General features: G+C 32.9%; 1 protein-coding gene across 1 annotated transcript in view; it reads right to left on the reverse strand.

Moving 5' to 3' along the window:
* LOC138936379 (uncharacterized) overlaps positions 1-9,814 on the reverse strand; it is a 406,360-nt gene that overhangs the window by 327,531 nt on the left and 69,015 nt on the right. The gene's annotated exons all lie outside the window — the stretch shown is intronic.

Consider the following 9,814-nt stretch of genomic DNA (forward strand, 5'->3'; position numbering starts at 1 on the left):
TTTCAGTTTCAAAAATATAGTAACACTTTTTTTTAATTGACAACTCAATAATTACGATTGAAGAATTGCCAATTATGATTTGCAAATAAAATATTTTTACATATTTACGGGGACAAGTTTATCAAAGCATAATGGATTGGATGTTACGCCATTACATTTTGCTCGAGTTCCACTGTTCATTTGCTGCACCGATTGCACGAACCGTCGCTCTGAATCGTCCTACAGTCATAAGTGCTTTGAGAAGAAAATCAGTTTTACAAATCTCATGCAACGCGTAACGCGACCTATATTCTTCGCAAGTCGTGTTACGTAAACTGTTAATATTGAAAATGGCGTGGAAGAATTTTCAGAAGAACTTACGGATACATTGCATGAATTTGTATTACAGAATTTAGGACGCGTCAAACTTGGACTCATGCTACTTTCAAAATAGCTGTACGACCAACAACTCCTGGATGCGTCGCGAATAGTTTCGTGACTTTCCTCAGGACTGTGATATTTTCCGCGGGCCTCGTGAAACATTTCGTGCTTCCACCTAAACAAATCGGAACGCGTCGCTGAAGGGAGAAGATGTATCGTTGAAAAAAATCGCGTACGTACGATTATTACGAGTCGAAGATATAGATACATTACGATCAATGATTCATTAAACTGATATAATAGTCGGTTTAACTACATATGAAGATGCTTTTTATATATAATAAAAGATAGAAGAAAGACAGTTTGTAGAAGATACTTCAAAAATATTTCCAAAGTCTAATAAAGACAGAAGAAAGTGCTTAAATTTTGTTATTTTGCACGCATGAATTCTGTTACAAAACATAAATCTCCTTCTATAATTGTACAAAAAAATTTATAGAAAGAAGTATAGCTCAACCGATCATCATATCACTTTAATCGAACGAATTGCGAGACAATGCAAGAAGAGAAGCGTGTGCATTTAGTAGTTTAGATGCGCCGAAATCTTCAAATTACAACTTTGTAATATCGCGTTAATATTGATAGCAAAGGATAGATTCGTAGCAAAGACGACGAGAGACATAGCTATATATATAATCTATCGTGGACCGTACATCTACGAGAGAAACTTCTCCATACGTAAATACTTTACTTAATATTCTTAATGCACAAGCATACGCGCGTATACACATTTGTGTATTGTGCAAAACGATTGATGCCTTCGATGACTCGCGGCGTTATTTTACGAGCAACGGAATTTTCGTCCGCACGAACTGTCAAAGAACTAAACTCTTGACGAGAAACATGTTTTTGCAACATTAGAAGAGTCTAAAAAGCTTAGTCATTAATTAAAAATATATCGTTGGCTGTACTCTTCCCCGCGACTGCATTTAAATCTCAATTCAGCAAAAAAAAAATCCTTTTTTCCCTCGAAATAAACCTATGCATTTATCCCAAGAGAGATCTAGCGAATACAATTTTAAAAATTATTAAAAAAAAAGTTTACAATTTTAATCGATATTAGCGAGACGCAAACTCCCTTTTACATATATTTTAGCAGTAATAACGCAAGTAATCGCCAGATAGACTACTGTTAAGTAGCATAAACGACCAATAGGAGGATACGCATAATTTCTAATTCGTACGGAGTAAGTTTAACGAGTACATAATTACGGCACTTTGCTCAATACCACCAATTAGGACATCAGGGGGAGAGGAGACACATACATACTGTTCTTTCCGTAGTATTTCCGTAATATAGACCCTCGTAACTAATCACATTTAGATGAACAAATGCGACTGTCACAATTATTCTTTATAAATAATTTATTAGATCTTTCCTTCTCGCGTGCGTAAACGCGAGTAGATGCCGAGACAAATATTAAAAATCGACTTGAATCAAGATCATAGGTAATCATTTCGAGCGTGTATGAATCAGTAAGACTTGTGAGCGAGACGAGAGAAAAGATGAATCATCAAAGACCGGAATAATTTCGAGCGCTTCGAGAAGAACGCGAGAAGAATCGTATCCGAATAACGTCAATTATTTGCGCGCGAAATGAATTTCATCGATATATCCGTGTCTCGTATCGTTTCGACAATCTATAATCATCGAGTTTTGTTTGCCTTGAAATATAGATTTTGTCTTATGACCAGACTCTATTACTTGAGATATTAAAAAATCAAATTGAAAAAGATGGATGTAAACGTTGTTTTCTCGAACAGCTCGATCATTATTCTTTCGATAGATCAACGTGTTCATTTTGTAAAACCTAACAAGTAGAAATGATCAATCACGTATGTGCGTAGAATCAATTTTTTCTAAGATGACTTAATTGAAGAAAAATCAGAGAGAAAGACAGAAAGATAAAGACAATGGCGAAAGGAGGAAAAGAAAAATCTTAGCTATATAAATCTTAACATATATAACATAAAACACACAACTGCCTAGAAACTCAGATTAATATATAATATTATACTTATTATATTATATATAATTAATAATGACATGTCTAAACGCACAACAACGGGCGAGTTTAATAAGACAAGACGTGCATGTAAATAGAATATATCCAATCATGATTATGTGTGAAGTGTACGTACAGAGTATCCCAAAATTATCGGAATATATTTCAATAATAGGTATCAGAAAGGCAACACATACGCACCCGCATATGCAAGATAAGAGGGGAAAAAAAAAAAAAAAAAACACATTCGAAATATTAATATTTAATTTAATCATCATTGTAAGTTCTAGAAAAAATATAATTATTGAGAAGTAAAATTTCAACATTAAAGTGATAATAAAATCATAAACCGGTTTTATCTCAATAAAATTTTAATTATCGCGGCATCCTATGTCGTAAAATTGAAAAAAATTATATTTCGTGAGATTTTCGTTAAAAATCAGCTCTGCATATACAATGATGTCGTAATCAAAATACTGATAGTTTTGAGATACTCCGTATAACAGACAGAAAGAGCGAATCAGTAATCGTACTGTACTCGAGAGACCATAATACGTTTCTGACCGTAGCTACGATTTTTCACTTCGTCTGGCGAGAATTATGTACTCCCAACTACTCGCGAAAAAAGTTTTGCGGTCAAACGTCGATACATCGAGCAATGCGAGCAAGACAAATGTCGTTCAATCTCTATTAAATGACCGATTTCGCCCGTTATGTCGACGAAGTTATTAATTTAAAAAATTAATAACGTCTCACGGATCTTGCACGTGCGCTTCTTGACACTTCAATAATGTAAGGAGAATCAGTTTCTATGACGTTATTGTAAGTTATTAAATTTTCTACTTTTCACAGAAACTTTATCGCTACGGAGACTCTTTCTTCGTTAGCCAAGTTCATCCTGATCTAATATTTTTTTTTAATATTATAAAATAATAATTTAAATCCGCGAAAGATTCTCTTGACACCAAGGTTCTCGAGATCTTCTTGAAATGACGCAAAATTGTTACCGACATAAACAACGGAGTCGAATCGATACCGAGAAGTCGTACAAGTTGATCCAAGAGGGGATATAGCTGTAAATTTCTACAGTAAACTTCCAAGAAGATACGACGAGAAACTTTCGACATTCGAAACGCTCGCATTCTCGATTTATCACTTTGTTGAACGCTCGAGATGAATCCTAGAAAAATGTGACGATTACGAGTTAGAGCACTTTCGGAAACGCCGTTTCTGGAGAGTATCGCCGTTTATCGTTGCGAAAACTCGGGAACGAAAGGTAGAGTAGGAGGCGTTTAATGGAAATCTCATTATCAACAAATACAAGTACAATCAGAAGGATGCCTCGAGCTGTTCGATCTGACTATATACAGCGTGTAAAAGTTTTTAAAAAAATTTAACTATATGACGGGGCGAGAGAGAGAGAGAGAGAGAGAGAGAGAGAGAGAGAGAGAGAAGGGGAAAGAACGAAAGAGAGTAAGCGAAAGCGAGAAAGATTTTTGAGATCCGTGCGATAAAGATACATTGCAAGAATTAATGCATGGACAGAAATGATTAAAGAGACTATAAAAATGAAGATGATAGAGAAAGTTTTAATAAATTAATTCTTAACGCTATAAACAAGAGACACTATTGATACCTATTACCTAAGAAACATAGCATATATATACGCGAATATACACACCTACACACAATCAAAGAGAGGAAAAGAGAAAGATGAAGAGAAAAAGAAAGTAACAGAGAAAGAAAGAAAGAAAGAAAGAAAGAAAAAAGGTGAAAGTGAGAAAAAGAGAAACATAAACACACATGTACACGGCATCCTATGAAATAATTATAAATATATACTGATATGTGCGTAATTACATTAATATCTATGCAGATTAGACATCGATGTACTTGCGGATGTAAAACGTGCATGAGGCTAACTCATTTGCTATTATCCATATAAGAACAGATAAATATATACTATATATACATAGGATGTCCAAGTAAAAAAACTATTGCCATTCTTTTTATTTACAATTTTTTGATTACTTTTAAGCCCATATACTCTCTCTTTTATAACTTTTTTAATATTAAATACTATAGAGAATATTAGATATTTTGATATATGTAAGTAAATCTCTTATATATATATATATATAGATTAAGATTGTTAAAGTAATATAATAATTAAAATAATAAATCTCAAAATAAAGTAAAAAAATAAGATTTTATATTAAGTATTAACGAAAAAGCTTCTCATTTTTTTAATCGCTTATATAACTCTATCAAAAATTATTGATGCCTTGATATTTTGATTTTAAAAACGAATGGGATATAGGATATAAATTGATCAAAAAATTCTTACAAAAAAAAAAAGAGTGGCAGTAGTTCTGGTGCATCCTATATAACAAAAGAGAGCAAGAAAAAAATGTGTGTGTGTGTGTGTGAATGTATAAATGAGAAACAACTCGCGCGAGAATGCAAAGAGAATAGGAATGAACTAATTGAGAATTTTTTAAAAAAGATCGGGCCGCGTTTTTCGAGCGCACGCTCGCCGGCTCTGACAAACTTAGGGAAATATTTATAAGTGATACATTTACTTGAGAGCAGTTTTAGTTAGAGAGTGAGAAAAGTAAATTTAGATCGTGTATAAACTAATTTTAGACATTTCGGTTGGTTTGATGTTAGAAATGATCCGGAAGAGCGTCGAGTCGATCGTCGTGTATGTCGTGTAGATCGTGAATTGCGGCAATAAAATCGAATCGTATTAATTAATCCACGATCCCGTGTCCGCGGATGATAAAGTCAGACCATTATCGCAACGGCAGTTTGCAAAAAGAATTTTCTCTTAATCTTGCGCATTGACTTGTCGAAGCATATAGCATAATTCGCCTCCTGCAATTAAGCGGCTTGCATTACATTAATTAGATACTCTTACTCTGCTATGAAATTCAATTTCACAACAAGTACTATAAAGCATTTTAGCAATGATCAGCAACATTTTTACTCGATTCCTTATTACTAATAGATAATTGTTGAATTTTCAGCAATATATATTAGGTGTACAACTTTGCTTCCGCCGTTTTTTTTCCAAAATTCGAGGCTTTATTGTAAAAAACTGGTTATACATTTTGAAATTGCTTGTTGAGTCACTCCCAATGATCGTGCCAATTCTTTTTGACTTTGACTCGAGTCTTTGTTAAGTAATGCCTCCAATTCTGCATCTTCGAAAACCTTCTCTCTTCCACCGCTATGCCGGTCTTCGACGTGAAAATCACCGTTCTTGAAGCGTTGAAACCACTCACGACACGTTCTTTCGCTAATAGCGGCTTCACCAAAAGTATTTGAGAGCATTCGACGAGCCTCAGCCGCAGATTTCTTCATATTGAAGCAGAAAATTAAAACCTCCCGCAAATGACGAGAATTTGGCTCGTAAACTGACATTTTCAATCGAGAATAACTTTATGACGCAGACACAAATCGACTAATGTTTCTATGGGGTTATATTGACAGATGCCCAAGTTTATTGCATGACGTCTATGATCTATTTATTTCGACCACTACTTACCGCTAAAGCCATCTATAGGAAAACGGCGGAAGCAAAGTTGTACACCTAATATATATACGATATATATATGTACAAGTAAAGAAGATCGTTACCAAAAAAAAGTAAAAAAGATAAGCATCTAAAGAAATATACTTAAAAAAAACATTTTGCGCGCGCGTGCGCGCGAAAAAGTGAAGCTTGCAAATAATACGAATTATTACGCCATTTGATAAATGCGAAAAGTGATTTGTGACACATTGACGAAGAAAAGAGATTCGATTTTAGATGCCAATCATAAAAACAAAAAACAAAAAAAAAAAAAAATTCTTTGTGTAACAAACCGAATTTCGCAAGGACGAAGACGATCGCAACGGCGACAATTTTATCTACGTTATATCTAGAAGACATTGCTGGAACAATGATTTGTACGCCTTCTATGAAGGACCCTAGAGTACATTATGTTACCTAATACTCGTAAGCACACACATTATCTAATAAATATTATTTACAAAATCAATCAAACTATTGACGCAATATTTAATTTATAATCCCCCTATAAATTTTTATAAAAAAATATTTAAAATATTTAAAAAGCATTAGAAATAACAAAATTATTATTTACATTAGAGAATATTTATAAAAAATAAAAAATTAGGAGTTATATATCTAATTTAACGTTTTAAGTAATAATGAGAGAAAGTCATAAGAGTATATATATAAGTAAAGAAACATAACACATTTATTATACAATTAAAAACAGATTGGCAAAATAGTGAATATTATAATACAAATAGCAAATTCTATTTTACAAATAGACTTAAAATTTTGATATTTAATATTATAATTAATATTTAATTAATTTATATGGTTTTGATGATTGAAAAAAGCACATATAACTATATTAAATTTTTTAATTGAAACAATAGTGAAATATGAATGGATAAGTAATCATATGACATGATCATATTTGATTTGCTACTATTAATAAATCATAAATGTTCTTTTCTTTGATGACTTTTTAAGAAATGATATTCATCTATTAAATATATGTTTTGTGCTGGCTTTAATAACTCATTCCTGTTTAGGGATCACTTTTATTGTGTCAAAAAGGAAAAGTAAATAAGATCAACATTTAAACAATCTTAAGCTGCCTTACAATATTCTTTTTATTCATAGTAATGAATCGAATACTTTTGGTAAAAAATAGGAAGCTATATATAGAAAATGTAACTACAACATATCGATATGCTCTAACGATCGATAGATCTAATTTATTTATAGTTGATCATTGATAAGCATAGTAAAGATAAAGGCCTTAATGTCCGCTAGGATAACTATAAAGCATTGATAATATTATTTATCAAGACCGAGAGAGACCTTCTTAATCTATATATAATCTAAACTTGATACGCACATTAGTATATACAATAAAAATAACCGATATCGGAAAAAATAACATACCGGATTAAATTCCGATATCTAATATTATACATTTTCTTGCCACGCATGTAAATGAATAAAAATAGAATCATACTGTGTCAGATATATAAGAGAGTTAAAATAAGATTATAAACTTATTGTTAGAAAAAAATGTTAAAGTAAAATGTTATTTAAATATATAAGGAATATTTCTACATCTTCTATATTATGTTAAAATGATAGCAATTTTGATATACCATTAAAATAGTATAATTGTTTTTTAAATATATAAATATTTTTATGCAAATGTTTTCTCTCTCTCTCTCTCTCTCTCTCTCTCTCTCTCTCTTTCTATTTTTATGTGTATATCTCTAAATATCTATCTATTTACCACAGAAGCTGTCATTTGCACGCTATCTAGCCGTAACAGACGCATTTGATACCGTTGTAAAATCGACGGGTAAATTTATAACGACATCGTACCCGTAACCGACCGTCGAGAGAGAAGAGGAAAGGCACACTCCGTGTGGATCCTTATCCTCTCAGAGAGCGGAGAGAAATTTGCGATTTAACACACATTGATCTGCCGTTGGCGAGTGCGCACTGCGAGATGCCGCGCCGCGCCGCTCCGGCTACGGAGATTTCAGCGTGTCACCCTGTATAAAGGCTTGCGTCAGCAATAACACTTTGCTTCTCGCTGCGGAATGGCTGGACGAGAATTCCACCGTACACAGAATACCGAAAAAGAGCAGTGACAGCGTCAGCATATGCGATTATATCCTTTTCGGCGACGTAAGTGTAATGTAAATCGGCGGAACCCGAGACACTTGATATTTCGCGAAATCATACAAGACACACGAATAATAAATGAATAACAATTTTTCAAATAATCTCAAAAGAGATTAATATTTTTTTCCCTTAATTTTGGCGGAAAAAAAAACCGCGCAAGATTGACGAATATATAATCATCTTTTAATAACAAAATTTTAATTTCTATATAATCAACGTTAAATTTTTTTTATCTAGCAATTAAAAGAATGGAATTTTATTAGGATAATATGATTAAAAATACGCGACGTTCATCGCTCTCTACTAACATTTAAAAAGCTTAACTTAAAAGAAAAAAAAAAGTGATTTTTAATGAAAATATCTTTTAGAGGACAATTTTGATTAAATGGCGAGATAATACGCGACTAAATATACTTGGCAACTATCAATGATTATAGCTGTTTCCGGTTCTAGTGATGCTCGTGATGGTGACATGCGCGGTGTACCAGATTCTAACGCTGGTCTTTAAAGTAACCGTATTGTGACTTTTTATACCGGGATCAGCATTAACCAGCCATTAAATGAGGCCAACGTCGAGTCCGCTGGGAGATGGTTGGCGAGCGTTTTGGTGGTTCTCTTCACGACCTTCTTAGTGACAGATCGTTAACTCCATGTGCAAAAGCATCAAGGCAACATCCTAGCACAAATGATCCATGTTAACTCGAACTTATTTGTACACCGCATTATATCGAAGTAAGCTCTTACGTCACAAGTCCATTTACTACATGTTACAATCTAGGAGCCTATTAGCGTCTAAAAGTGAATTGTCCAAATATAATGATGATAGCCATTGATCCTGTCGACGAGAATTATACTCTATTATCACAAATATTTTTGAAAAATGTCTAAAGCTCGATGAAGCGATTCATCTTTTTTAAAGAAATTTTTTAAGGAAAGAAAAACCATTCACATATTTTAAAGAAATATCAGATGTCAAAAAAATTAATAGACGCTACACAGTTTTTTTTATAGACAAACAATTGAAGTGGTGTAAACGACAAATTTAATAACTCGTCGACAGTGTGTTAACAGCTGTTAAAATTAATACGATAAAAAGTATATGGAAGAATTTTGGAATGGGCTAATCGACATATTGGAACAAGTTTCCTTGAGCAGAGAGAGCGTGTCCCTATCCAAACGTCCGCGTAACGTTTTTTTGCCTACGACAGTAAAACGCGGAAACTTCGTTAACGACGTCGGTAGAATGTCGGTCTTATAGTCAATACGTAACGATACAGGTCGATTATGAGAGTCTGCTAGATAAAATCGAAAATGCACGAGAAATAGGACAAGAAGCGAAGACTATTTATTATCCAAGAATAATGTTGATGTAACTTCGATGGCCTAAAGTTCAGTCTTTACTGAAAACACACATCTATATCATTAGCTATAATCGTGCGCCGTGATTAACAGACATTGATGATATAAAATAAATTTTTAATAAAACTACATTGTTGAATTTTTCTCCTCCTTTCCTATATTACAGCTTTCTTCAGAAAGGAAATATAATTCAGATAATAATATATGTAATTTTATCCACGAATTATTTGATCTGTGATCTCGATCAAAATTTATTATATAATTCTTATATAATTTATTGCATCGTCTTCAT

The sequence above is a fragment of the Polyergus mexicanus genome, unplaced genomic scaffold, assembly GCF_030449975.1.
Source record: "Polyergus mexicanus isolate NDT 795.1 unplaced genomic scaffold, iyPolMexi1.0 SCAF_9, whole genome shotgun sequence".
Taxonomy (NCBI): Eukaryota; Metazoa; Arthropoda; class Insecta; order Hymenoptera; family Formicidae; genus Polyergus; species Polyergus mexicanus.